This window comes from Lytechinus pictus, chromosome 16 (genome assembly GCF_037042905.1).
Source record: "Lytechinus pictus isolate F3 Inbred chromosome 16, Lp3.0, whole genome shotgun sequence".
Classification (NCBI taxonomy): Eukaryota; Metazoa; Echinodermata; class Echinoidea; order Temnopleuroida; family Toxopneustidae; genus Lytechinus; species Lytechinus pictus.
The window spans coordinates 1062038-1077618 of NC_087260.1; positions in this window are offsets into that span (position 1 = coordinate 1062038).

Sequence of the window (15581 nt, forward strand, 5' to 3'; positions counted from 1 at the left end):
AGACCATTTAGCAGAAATTTTTAGGAGAAAACTGAGCTCCTGATAAAAGAATTTGAGCCCTGAATTCAGGTCATTTTCTCTACACTTATGACAGTGGTCATCTTGGTCCCAGACATAGGCTCTGTTGTTTGTATATACATGTACTGTACATGCACATAGCATTGGTGATTGGATTTCATTTCATTTCATTTCATTTCATTTCATTTCATTTATTTCACATTAAAAACCAATACACACAATTACAAAGGACAGAAAAGGAAATTACTCCATGTATATATAAAAGAGAGAGAGAAAAAAATATTTAAAATACAATGGTAAATAATGTGACCGGGGCTAGAAAAAGCAGAGCTTATCGAGTCTAGCCCCGGCAGAAATGGAGAATACAAGAGGAAGGAGAGGCCCACCCCGGGAGCACGTACGGTCAGAGGCATTAGGCACTCTGGCCGTGACCAACTAAGCTCCTGGAGTAGCTCTTTCCTCCAGTGAACACTTTAAAATCAACCTAATGGAAATAAGGGGGGGGGGGACAGAAAAAAAGGGAATTAAAACAAGTTACACACTGATTTTGATTAATGATTATTTAGAATTGCACAGATACCTTTTGTAGTTCATCTTAAACTGCCGTAATGACGGACTTTGTTTGATGTTATCATCTAAAGCAGACCATACTAGATAGCCCTGATACTTCACACTTCTCTGTCCTGTAGTGGTCCTGAAATACATGCTATGTAATTTCTTTGAGTTTCGAGTATTATGACAATGGACATCACTATTGCATTTAAACCAATTTTGGAGTGATTTTGGAAGTAATCCCTTTTCAGACCTGTACATGAATTCTCCAAGTTGTAACTTACACAATTCGTATATAGTTAGTACTCTAAATTGTTTAAAAAGGTCTTTAGTGTGAGCCAGATAATGAGTTTTACCAATTATACGTAATGCACGCTTTTGCAACAGATATAATCGATATAACAATGTATTTGATGCATTCATCCAAAGCATATTCCCATATTGTAAGTGAGGTAGAACCAATGTATTGTATAACAAGAGTAATACATTTGATGGTAGTACAAATTTCAGCTTTGACATAACGCCAATTATTCTTGATATCTTCAGTGCGATATCGTTAACATGTAAAGACCATGATAATTTGTCATCAATACTAACTCCCAAAAAACGGGTACTACTCACTTGCTTTAAGGGTTCTGATGAGTCCGCAAACTTAAGTGAAAGTAAGCTCTTATCATATTGTTTATTACATGGGACAAAATGCATGAAATTTGTTTTGTCAATGTTTATCCTTAACCCATTCACTTTATACCAATCATTTACATTTTGTATTTCTTTATTCATGTTTTGTATTAAGGTACCTAGGTCTTTTGCACTTGCAAACACATTAGTGTCGTCAGCGAAAATAATGTATGACAAAGCAGAGGATGCATTTGGTAGGTCATTTATATATAAAATGAAAAACAAAGGCCCCAATATTGACCCTTGGGGTACTCCACAAGTCAGCTCTTTTTTAGATGAAGTTGAATTGTTATAAACACCATACTGTTTTCTGTTTTTTAGATAATTCTTAATCCACTGTAATGACAAACCCCTCACACCATAGTATTCCAGTTTTGATAACAAGACTTGATGATTAATTGAGTCAAATGCTTTGGATATATCTAATGATAAACATATGGAATGTTTGCTCTCATCAAGAGAAGTACACATTTGATCAAAAAAATGTGTTAAGGCTAATAAAGTTGAGTGTCCAGATCTAAAGCCATATTGGAAATTTGTTAAAATTCCTTTTTTCTCAATATAATCCAACAGTCTTGAATAGAACAGTTTTTCCAAAATTTTAGAAAAGACAGGCAAGAGAGACACCGGTCTATAATTACAAAATTGGTCGGAAGAGCCTTTCTTATAGATCGGAGCCACCCTTGCCAGTTTCATACTAGAAGGAAATGTACTTGTGGACAGTGAGAGGTTAAAAATATGTACCAGTGGAGCCAGTATAAAATATAGAGATTCTTTGATGATAGAAACTGTTATATTGTCATGACCAGGGCTTTTACCTATTTTCAATGCCTTTACTATGTCTATAATTTCATGGCCCTGGATTGGTTTTAGAAACATTGACTGTTGGTACTGACCATTCATTAAGGACCTACACTTCCGCAAGTCACCTATATCTGTAAATGTTGTCCCAATGCTTATGAAGTATTCATTGAATTTGTTTGCAATCTCAACAGGATCTATAACTTTATTGTTGCCATCACTAAAACAATCCTGATTTCCTTTTTTTGCACCTCTATTCAAAATACTATTGATAATATTCCATGTTCTTTTACTGCAACTGCTTTCTTCAAATTGCTTAGTATAAAAAGATTCCTTTGTCTTTCTAATAATTGAAGTTAATGTATTTCGATAATCTCTGTATACCTTTTTCCTATACTCGGAAGGGTTTTTCAAATATTTTTTATAAAGCTTTAGTTTCTTCTTACATGATTTGAGTATTCCTGTTGTAATCCAAGGTTTATATTCTCTTTTTCGACAACGTTTTTTTTTCAAAGGAAAACACGAATTGTGTATGGTATTAAATTCATTGATGAATACATCATAAGCTTTGTCACATGACTCTTCACGCATTACCTCATCCCAGGAATGCTCAGCCAAAGCAACCCTAAATTTGTCAATGTTTGAGCGAGACATGTCTCTTAGGTATATTTTGTTGTGCTGTTTGCGTTTTTGAAAGTCACCATGCTTGGAGCGACTGAAAACAAAGACCGGAAGGTGATCTGAAATGTCTGCAAGTAAGATTCCACTTTTCAATGAAAGACTTGTGTCATTAACAAAAACATTGTCGATAAGGGTTGAACTTGACTGAACTATTCTTGTCGCCTTAGTTATGAGAGGAGCATAAGAATGAGAAAAAAACAGTTCCAAAAAAGAATTAACATGTTGATCGGAATGAATGTCCAATAAATTCAAATTAAAATCCCCTAATAGATAACATGTTTTGTTTTCAAGATCAATTTTCTCCAGAATATTATTAAGCTCTCTAAGAAAGTAAACACAGCTTTGAGAAGGAGGTCTATAGATTGATGCAATAATCAGATTTTTTCCATTGGAGTTAGGAATTTCAATGAAGTAAGATTCAATATTTTCACTAAACACAGACAAGTCCGTTCTTTCCACAATATGAAATGTAGTTCTAGCAAATATTCCAACTCCTCCACCACGGGATGGTCGCCCTTTTCCATGAAATTCATAGTCAGTTAGAGACAAGAGACAATCTGGACCTTCTGAAAGCCATGTTTCGCTGACCACTATAAAATCGAATTTACACTTTATCAGATCTAGGAATTCAGACATAGAGTGAAAGTTTGTTTGTAAACTTCGACAATTGATATGCATCAGAGATATGTATTGTTCATCCAGTAACAGTACTTCATTATTAAATTGATCAGGTAAAAAATATTTTGTTTCTGTATTTACCATATTATTAATGAGGTCTGCGCTAAAATTTTCAGTATTACCATCATCATACAATTCTAGTAAATTCTTCAAGTCTGAATTAAAAGCATGTAATTCAAATGACATCACAAAAGGAACTTATTGATACAAAATGTAAAAAACAAAGAAAATCAAAATTTTGAACACACATACACTAAAAAGAAATAAGGGCATAGTACAAAGTCTTCTTCGATTATGTGAATAAAATCAATCTCTAACTCTAAAAGACCAGATCGATCGAAGTACAGTTCATACAGCTATATTGACCTATTATGTTATCTGTTCACTCAACTTGGAAATTTTAAAGAAGTCAATGTCAATGAAGTGCTGTACGCTTGACGTCTATTAGCCGCATAACTATATACCTATCTAGAGTCCATTATAAGTGAATGATTGCTTTGACAATGCATAAAAACGGAATAGTCATGCAAAACACATACTGTCTTTTAAAAGAGCACCAAAAATAGCAGTCAATTTGCTGTGACATCTTGGGATTGCTACGCAATTGTTCTGAACGTTAGATTGAAGTGACAATTCGCGAAGTCAATGAACTGTATGTAGTAAAATAGAATCTCATGATCTCCGTGAGTTGCAATGTTTTGATACTCAAGATGTTTTTGATACTCATTCAACTATAACAATCCTCAGTGAAACACAAACTTTGTTGTATCCTGATGCATCATCGTATATAACTGCATTCTTCACCTGTTTTTAGTTGAGGCTCATCTTGCTCAAAAGGGAAATTTTACTTAAGTTTTCTGCTTTGGACTTGTATTGCATTGCCATTGCTTTGGAGTTCACCCTATTTTTGAGAGCTACATCACTCCAATTTGTATGGTGAGTTGACCTGCAGCCCAACTAGATACATAATGTCTCTATTTTTAAAGAAGATTTCGCCATCTGGCAAATATAAAACAAGAGCCAAAAAGATTGCTACTAGAGCCAATGCAAGTTTGATTACCGGTACTAGTGAAGAGGAAGATAGTGTGTTAGGATTATCAGAAAATGACCTATCACAAGGGAATAAATCAAGTCAATCTTGCCGTAAAAAGAAAACGGGAATCTCTAGGGGAACAAAGCCAAAACCAAATACTGAAAGAGAAAAGGATAGGAAAGTACCAACCTAATCCAAACTCAAGAGCAGCAATCCTGTTAAACAACATTCTGAGTTTAGCTGCAGCACATGCAATACTACTGTACCTGCTCTTGTTGGCTGTAATTTCTGTGATAATTGGAACTGCATAAAATGTTCTTGTCTCTCAAAAGCAATGTTCAATGAAATAGGAGAATTCAACAATCTGCATTGGTACTGTGGTAAATGCATAAGTCAGGTAAATATGTTGCTCAGTAATGGAATTCTGGCCCAAAATCACAGGAGTTCCCAAACTGAAGTCTGTGACAGAATACAAAAAGAGAAGTCGCATATACAGAGCTTGGAAACTGCCATCATATCTTTAAAATCAAAAGTTGATCAAATACAAATAAGCTGTGACAAGTTGATTGATCAAAGGCAGATATCTGTAGCCCAGAATGCAGAAACCACCCCTGACGATAAACAACCATCAAAAGTTGAAAAGACTTTGCTTTTCTCTGAAGTTGTCAAAGGAACTCGAAAGGAAAATGATCGTGCAGGACTAGATCTACTTGAAGAACATGCTGATAGAGAAAAAAGGTGTAAGAATCTCATTGTCCACAACATTCCTGAAAGCGAAAGTAGAGATGTGAAGATCAGACAGCAGAAAGATAAGGTTATTGTGCTGACAATTATCAACGGAGAGTTACAGATTGACGATGTGAAAATCAAGAAGGCTGTTAGACTTGGTGGTAAATACCAAGACAGGGCAAGATGCCCCCGACTGCTTCTGGTAGAAATTGAAGGCTCTCGAGAAGAAGTCCTCTCTAAAGCTAGAAACTTGCGTCATTCTGAAAATTGGGCAAATGCTTACATTGACCCAGATAGAACCCCTCAACAAAGAGCACAGCACAAGGAGCTTCGTACAGAACTCAAAAGACGAAGAGAGGCAGGTGAATAGAACATCACCATCAAACTGGACAAAATCATACAGTCCAGGAAAAGACCCCAAAAGCACAAGAAGCGAGTAAGTGCTCAGGTACAAGCAGTTCCTGCCGATACTGAACACTTACGAGATGGAACTATTGAAGCTGTAGAGGGTTTACATGTACAAGGAGAAATACAAGCTCAAGGAGATCTTGTGCTAAATCGGAATGGAAATAAGCCAGAAATGAACGAAGAAGGAACTTATCAGGAAACTCAACATTCATTCGGTAAGGAGCATTCTAAAGATGGAAAACAAGAAATTGATCAGAAAATTGAAGTACATGCCCCAAGAAAACAAGGAATTGATAATGAAATTTGCGGTTCAGATGCTGTAGTTGAAAACACACAACCACATGGCATGCCAGAAAGTGCAGATGTCAGGGCCAACTTCAAGAGACCATATGCAGAGGATGAGGGGAGTGAAAGTAGGAAACTAGGAAATGAAGCATCTGCTAAAGCTGAACCTCGTTTACATGTACCTACAAGTAATGAGGGTGGAGCATGTAGTATCTGACTAAATGCTTTCACTCCGAGCCGTGCAGGAATTGGAAAAACAGATAGATCTCACAAGATATCTTCAACATATACATGTATATATGTGGATTGGAATCAAGAACAAACCAGACATTTCTTTTAAAAGTATCTGCTCAAGTACATTTAGATGAAATAGAAGAATCTGATGCAGAAATGGAGAAAGAAATAGACACATCACATGCAGAACCAGAGAAAGAAATAGAAGAATCTAAGGTAGAAACAGAGTAGTCTGGTGCAGAAATAGAGAAAGAAATAGACAAATCCAATGCCGAAATGGAGAAAGAAATAGAGGTATCTGATTCAGAAATGATCAAATTCAATGGAGAAATGGAGAAAGAAATTGAGGAATCGAAGGCAGAAATGGAGACAGAAATAGAGGGGTCTGTTACAGAAATGGAGAAACAACTAGACAAATCCAAAGCAGAAATTAAGGATGAAATAGACGAATCCAATGCTGAAATGGAGGAAGTAATAGAGGAATCGGATGCAGAAATGGAGGCAGAAATAAACCTATTCAATTCCATAATGGAGAAAGAATTAGATGAATCGAAGGAAGAAATAGAGGAGTCTGTTACAGAAATGGAGAAAGGAGTATATGTGGACAAATCCAATGCAGAAATCAAGGATGATATAGACGAATCCAATGCTGAAATGGAGAAAGAAAATGAGGAATTGAAGGCAGGAGTGGAGACAGAAAAAGAGGAGTCCGTAGGAGAAATGAAGAAGGGAATAGACAAATCCAACACAGAAATGGAGCAAGAAATAAAGGAATCAAATGTAGAATTTGAGAAAAAAATTGATAAATCAGATGCAGAAATGGATAATGAAATAGAAGAACCAGATGCAGAAGTGGAGAAAGAAATAGAGGAATCTAAGGTAGAAATGAAGGAAGAAATAGAGGAATCTGACATTGAAATGGAGAAAGAAATAGACAAATCCAATGCAGAATTTGAGAATGAAATGGACAAATCCAAGGCCGAAATGGAGAAAGAAATTGAGGTATCTGATTCAGAAATGGTCAAATTCAATGGAGAAATGGAGAAAGAAATTGAGGAATCGAAGGCAGAAATGGAGACAGAAATATAGGAGTCTGTTACAGAAATGGAGAAACGACTAGACAAATCCAAAGCAGAAATTAAGGATGAAATAGACAAATCCAATGCTGAAATGGAGGAAGTAATAGAGGAATCGGATGCAGAAATGGAGACAGAAATAAACCTATTCAATTCCATAATGGAGAAAGAATTAGAGGAATCGAAGGCAGAAATAGAGGAGTCTGTTAATACAGAAATGGAGAAAGGAGTATATGTGGACAAATCAGATGCAGAAATGGATAATGAAATGGAAGAACCAGATGCAGAAGTGGAGAAAGAAATAGAGGAATCTATTAAGGTAGAAATGAAGGAAGAAATAGAGGAATCTGACATTGAAATGGAGAAAGAAATAGACAAGTCCAATGCAGAATTTGAGAATAAAATGGACAAATCCAAGGCCAAAATAGAGAAAGAAATAGAGCAATTTGATGCAGAAATAGAGGAAGAAATCAAGGAGTCTGATCCAGTAATTGAGAAAGAAAAATACATAACTGATACAGAAATTGAGAAAGAAATAGCCAAATTTGATGCAAAAATAGAGACAGAAATAGAAGAGTCTCCTACAGAAATAGTATCCCTAAATTAGACCCCAAAAGAGCCAATCTGGAATAAAATTATTGGAAATGGTTTTTTGACTGATTTGAGTAGGTATGGGTGTCAACATTTACCAAAAAAAAGTTAGGAGGAATACGGGTTGGGGAAAGTGCTTTTTTTCAAGGTCAAAGGTCAATGACCTTTTCATACATACTGTATAATGGTATCTCTGAGATGGAAAGGCGCAGGTTGGTGATAATGGTGTCAAAATGCACAAATTCTTACCAGAATATCAAATAGAATAAAATTAATGACCTAGAATGCACATTCACCTATAAAATTCAAGGTCAAAGCCTTTCAAAAGGTCAATGACCTTTTTTACATTATATACCATACCGTATAATGGTATCTCTGAGATGATAAGGTACATGCTGGTGATCATGGTGTCAAAATGTACAGATTCTTACAAGAAGATCAAATAAAATACCTAGAATGCACATTCACCAATAAAATTCAAGGTCAAAGCTTTTCAAAGGTCAATGACCATTTACATTATACAAGTGGAATGCCTCTGGCCGTCTCACCTGCATCACGCGATTCAATATAGCAGCAGTGCTGATTTTGAAAACTACTATAACTCGCAAAAGATGTTCAGTGATACTTGGTTACTCTTATTTCCACGTTTTATGAACTAGACCAATACACTTATAGAGATATGATGGCAATTCAACAAATACCCCCAACGTGGCCAAAGTTCTTTGACCTTACATGACCTTTGACCTTGATCATGTGACCTGAAACTCGCACAGGATATTCAGTGATACTTGATTACTATTATGTCCAAGTTTTATGAACTAGACCAACACACTTTCAAATTTATGGCTGTAATTCAACAAATACCCCAATTTGGCCAAAGTTCATTGACCCTAAATGACCTTTTACCTTGATCATGTGACCTGAAACTTGCGCAGGATGTTCAGTAATACTTGATTACTATTATGAGTTTCATGAATCAGATCCATAAACTTTCAAAGTTATGATGGTAATTCAACAGATACCCCCAATTCGGCCAAAGTTCATTGACCCTAAATGACCTTTGACCTTGGTCATGTGACGTGAAACTCATGCAGGATGTTCAGTGATACTTGATTAACCTTATGTATAAGTTTCATGAACTAGGTCCATATATTTTCTAAGTTATGATGACATTTCAAAAACTTAACCTTAGGTTAAGATTTTGATGTTGATTCCCCCAACATGGTCTAAGTTCATTGACCCTAAATGACCTTTGACCTTGGTCATGTGACATGAAACTCAGGCAGGATGTTCAGTAATACTTGATTAACTTTATGGCCAAGTTTCATGAACTAGGACCATATACTTTCTAAGTTATGCTGTCATTTCAAAAACTTAACCTCAGGTTAAGATTTGGTGTTGACGCCGCCGCCGTCGGAAAAGCGGCGCCTATAGTCTCACTCTGCTATGCAGGTGAGACAATACCATACTGTATAATGGTATCCCTGAGATGAAAAAGCACAGGTTGGTGATCATGGTGTCAAAATGCACAGATTCTTACCAGAAGATCAAATGGAATAAAATTAAGTACCTAGAATGCACATTCACGCATAAAATTTAAGGCCAAAGGTCAATGACCTTTTATACTACATATACCATATTATATAATCTCTAAGATAAAACGGTGCAGGTTGGTGTTCTTGGTGTCAAAACACGCATATTCTTACAGGAAGATAAAATAAAATTAAGCATCGAGAATGCACATTCAGCCATAAAATTCAAGGACAAAGGTCAATGTCCATTTTAACATTAGATAATAATAATGGTATCTCTGAGATAAAACACCGCAGGTTGGTGATCTTGGTGCCAAAATCCAAAGACTTGTACAAGAAGATTAAACAACACTAAAATAAGTATAAAGAATAAACTTTCACCCTTGAAATCCTAGATCAGAGGAAATATATAATCTATATGATATAAAAATAACCAAAAACAATATCTTTTGTGTTCATATTTTATATCTGAATAATGTAAATAACCATGGCTAATTTGTAATGAAAACATGGAGGTTTCATAATTTCGGTCTGAAATAATGAAGGCCATGGAGAATGTATTTAGGGGTCAGAGGTCAATGAGCCCTTTCCAAAATATCAGTGGAAATTAAGTTTAAAAAGTTGATAATCAAATAACACTTTTTCATATACTGCGATGCATTGCCAAAAGCACTGAAAAAATAAATGAAATCAATTATATAATTTGAAATGATTTTTATCTTAAGTAGCAGCATTTAATGCATCATTATATCTAAATCAAGGTTGTCGTGTCTTTTCTCTCCAGCGATAGGCCACTCACCTCAATGCTATAATAAATACTATAAACTATTAGCTTAATCTTCTGAAAATGGATAGGACAGGTCTAACTCTCATGTTACAGCTAGCATCATCTGAGAGCATTTCCAACAGCAGAGGGATGATGATGGTGATGAAATGAAGGCCATCATTAGAGCTGCAGCTTCTGTCATATACATGTAGTAAATTATATATATATCAACTTCAACAAAGGTGAATTCCCGTATTATTAGGACCTTTCATCAGTTCATTGCGAGTTGCCAGAATCTCTTGTGATGCTAATGCTGCAAGACAAAACTTCATATCTGCTCTCTGCCGTACGTCACCCATGATGCTATTTCTACTAGGTATCAGTTTGTACAAGGATCATGTTTTTGGTCCAGAACAACTGATTGTTATCATGCACAAATTAGGCATATAACAATGAAATTTAAAAGGAGATAATAGCTTACAAGTACGCATCCATCGACCTAACAAAACTCCTACACCCGGGGGGGGGGGCACTCAGTATATAATGCATATTGGGTATGTGCCGCGGAGGGGACCCCCATTTCCACACTCAAATTTCCGTTCCGAGGCAAAGCATTTTTGTCTTATTGAGAAAAAGAACAAAGAAAGCCGCTCCAAAGCATAGCATTTTCTTTTTCTCGAGAAAAAAGAAAAAAAAAATCCGCTCCAGGGCTTCGCATATTTTCCGTTACGCCGTTCCGGTCGCAATTTAGGTGAAAAGCGGCCGCAGCTCGCTGTCCGACCATCGCCTCTGCGCTAGCGCGCCCGTCAGTCGTGCCGCCGGGCTAGCTGCATGCACGTTCCATAGGGATGCATACACACTCGCACGCAGGCGACCCGTTCCAAGGACCCCCGTTTTCACAAACATTTGTAGTTCCGAAGCCCGTTCCGAGGACCCTCCTTTTTACAATAAGCCCGCTCCAAGGCCCCCGTTTTTTGTCTCGCCCGCGGCACACCCCTACCACTTTTTTGGTCGAGTGCCCCCCCCCCCCCCCCGGGCTCCTACAGCACCACTTCCAGTTCTTGAGAATCAAGCTGTGCAATTATCAGTAATAATATAGATCCTGGTCTGATATCCCTTGACAGAACGTTAGGCTTTCATTGAATGGGCCAGATCAAAGTCTTGAAAATGTCAGAAGGTTTTCAAAAGTTCAATTACTCTTTGCTGAAGTTGAAACACTTAACTTCATCTATGACAAAAAAAGCTGCTGCTCAAATGATTGCCTTATTTTAATTCTTCGTCATTGTCCCTGGCTATATGAAAATGTTATCGGATGATGCTTGCCATAAGACTTAGGCCTATCCTTTCCATTTACAGATTAAGTTATAGTGTTATATATATAGTATTGATTGTAGCATTTGAGGTTAGTGACCTATTGCTACAGAGAAATTAGTACCTTGATTTAGATTTATAAAATGCATATCTAAATGTTGCTACTTAAGGTAACTTCACCATTGTCACCATTTCATATTATATCACACATGATTTTTTTTTTACACTTTTGTCAATGTATTACAGTATATTATAAGAAAAAGTGCTATTTGATCCAATTTTACCTCGAACTTGTATTTTGACATCATCATTGGTCAAGGATTCAACTATCAAATTTGTGTTCTTTTTCCACGCAGGTCAGTCTTTTTCCCATCAGAATCACTATACCTACATGCCACAATCACGTTATATCGACCTATTTACTTAAATTCCCTGACGCTATTGACATAGTTGATTGACCTTTAACTCCTAAATATATTTTCCATGGCCATTCGTTATCCTTATTTATTTCAGAGTGAAATTATTAGACTTCCATAAGTGTTCATTACAAATAGTTATCTTTCTTTCTATTATTCACAAATAAAATGTGAATATAATGGATTAATTTCTTTTTTGGGGGAATCATGCATGGATATATAAATATTTATCAACTTTTGACCTTTGACTTTGGATATTGGATTATTCTGTATGATTATTTTGAGTCTTTTTTATCTTCTTGCAAAAATTGCTTTTTGACATCAAAATCACCAGCATGCAGTGTTTTATCTCAGAGATACCTTTATACGATATATAGCCTATGTAAAAAGGTCATGCACTGACCTTTGACCTTGAACTTTATGGGTTAGTATGCATTCTAGGTGATTAACTTTATCTTATTTGACCTTCCTGTAAGAATCTGGGAATTTTGATACAACGATCACCAACCTGTGCCGTTTCATCTCAGAGATACTATAATACAGTATGATACATAATGTAAAAAAGGTCATTGACCTTTGAAAGGTTTTTACCTTGAATATTCTGGGTACTTAATTCTATTTTATTTGATCATCCTGTAAGAACCTCTGCATTTTGACACCAAGATCACCATTCTGCACCTTTTCATCTCAGAGATACCATTATACCGTATATGGTATACAATGTAAAAAAAGTCATTGAGCTTTGAAAGCTTTGACCTTGAATTTCATTCATTTGGTGAATGAGCATTGTAGGTACTTGATTTGATTTCATTTGATCTTCTTGTAAGAATCTGTGCAATTTGACACCAAGATCACAAACCTGCGCCTTTTCATCTGAGAGATAGCATTATACCGTATATGGTATATAATGTAGAAAAAGGTCATTGACCTTTGAAAGGCTTTGACCTTGAATTTTATTGTTTAATGTGCATTCTGGGTAATTAATTTGATTTTATTTGATCTTTCTGTAAGAACCTCTGCATTTTGACACCTAGATCACCAACCTGCACCTTTTCATCTCAGAGATACCATTATACCGTATATGGTATATAATGTAATAAAGGTCATTGAACTTTGAAAGGCTTTGACCTTGATTTTCATGGGTGAATGAGCATTGTAGGTACTTGATTTGATTTTATTTGATCTTCTTGTAAGAATCTGTGCATTTTGACACCATGATCACCAACCTGTAATATTTTATCTGGGAGATACCATGATACAGTATATTTAAAAAGGTCATTGACCTTTGACCTTGAAAAAAAGCACTTTCCCCAACCCGTATTCCTCCTAACTTTTTTTGGGTAAATGTTGACACCCATACCTACTCAAATCAGTCAAAAAACCATTTCCAATAATTTTATTCCAGTTGGTTACTAATAACGGGATACTAAAATTGAGAAAGAAATAGATAAATCTGATACAGAAATAGAGAAAGAAATCGACAAAAGTGATGCAGAAATAGAGAGACCTGATTCAGAAATGGAGAAAGAAATGGACAAATCTGATGCAGAAGTGGAGAAAGATATAGAGGAATCTAATGCAAAAAGAAACACTAAAGAATCTGACTCAAATGGAGATAAGGACTCTGACACAGACATGGGAGAAATTCTCTCAATTGATGCACGTACAATACTTGATGTACTTGTTGATACTTATGATAGAGAAATTGATGCAAACACTGCGGAAACTGAAGACCGTGACTTTGACATTCCAAACACAGAAATTAGAGAAATAGACTCAGATCCTACGGAGGTAAATGACTACGATGCAGACAGAGATATTGAGGAAATTGTCTCAATTCATGCAGAAATTGGAGATATTGACTCTGATATTGGAAATTCAGTAATAGGAGAAATTGACTCAGATAATACTGATATAGAGGGTGAGGAATTTAACTCTGAAGAAGCAGATACAGAAGATGAAGAAAATTATGATAATTCAGAAACAGGAGAAACTAACTCAGATGATACCGAAACAGAAACAGAAGAAGAATCTGATGAGAGGTGTTTGACTGATGATGACACAGTAAGCCAAGGAGAGTTTGGCGAGACGCACAGGAAAGCAGGTGCCGACTCCAATATTGGACAATTGAAAATTTTGTATGACTGCCTACTCAACAAACTGGATGAACTTTCCCTGCTGCTGGAACAACGAACTATTGATATTATTGTCATCTGTGAATGCCTGCCCAAAAATTGTGATATCAAGCCGACTGTGCAAAATTATCAGCTTGAAGACTATGTCCAGTTTTCAAACATTGACAAAGAAGATGTAAGAGGAGTCTTGGTGTATGTGCACAAACGTTATGCTACTTTAGTCAAGGAAATATTTTTTGAGTCAAACTTCAACGATTGTGTGTGGATAAATATGAAGCTGAAGGGAATGGACTCATTAACTCTGGGATGCATTTACCGGTAGTCCAACTCCAAACATAGATATGTCAACTACTGATATGATGACTGAGATGCTGTGTAAAGTTGCAGATAGCAATCCTTCGCACCTTATCATCGTTGGTGACTTTAATTACCCAAACATCAACTGGGAGAACTGGACATCCCATCATTCACATGAACAGAAGTTTATCGACTGCTTGAGTGACTGTTTCCTCCATCAGCATATAGATGAGTGCACACGATACCGGACAGGACAACAACCACATATACTGGACCTATTGATCACTAATGAGGAAGGAATGATTGGAAATATCTCTTACTTACCTGGCCTGGGTCTAAGCGATCATCAATGTATCCTTATTCATGTGAAATTGTATGCCGAACATACATTGAGAAAAGAGGAAAGGTATCGATACCATAAAGGCGACTACCAGGCAATGAATGATGCCATCATTGACATAGATTGGTATAGTGAACTGGAATCTATGAATGTAGATGAGTCATGGAACTTCTTCTCAACCATCTATCAAGCAACAATAGACCAACACATCCCTAAAACCACAGGGGTTAGGCTAAAGAAGAAGAAACTCTGGATGACAAAGGAAGCTATCAGACAACACAAGAAGAAACAGAGATCTTGGAAAAGATTTCGTGACAGTGGAGATGATGTCGACTATCAGCGATCAAGAAAAGAGGCCATCAAACTTCGTAAAATGACGAGGAATCTTCGCAGGAAGTTTGAAAAGGACATTGCAAACAATATCAAGTCTAACCCCAAAGCCTTCTGGAGATATGCAAATAGCTCAAGAAGATGCAGAGCTAATTTTGGGGTCATGAAAAATAAACATGGAACCACTGCTGAGAATGACGAGGGCAAAGCAGAACTCTTTAACCTCTTCTTCAACAGTGTATTTACAGATGAAAATGTGCAGCAGATTCCAACTTTGGAAGATAGACATAAGGGTAATCTCCTAACTGATCTGGACATTACCACAAGTAATGTAAAGAACAAACTGAAATTGCTGAAGAGTTCAAAATCAGCTGGACCTGATGGATTTCACCCGAGAGTTCTAAAAGAAACTGCTGGAACAATTTGCACACCTCTTGCACTTATCTTCAGAAAGTCCTTGAAAGAAGGTAATCTCCCGCAGTCATGGAAAGATGCAAATATCACACCAATACATAAGAAAGGAAAGAAGGATGCTGTTGAAAACTACAGACCAATAAGCCTGACTTCAGTTATCGGAAAGATCATGGAATCTGTTGTGCGTGATGCCATTCTCAATCAACTTATTCAGAATGACTTATTGTGTGATGCACAACACGGATTTCTACCAGGAAGGTCTTGTGTCACACA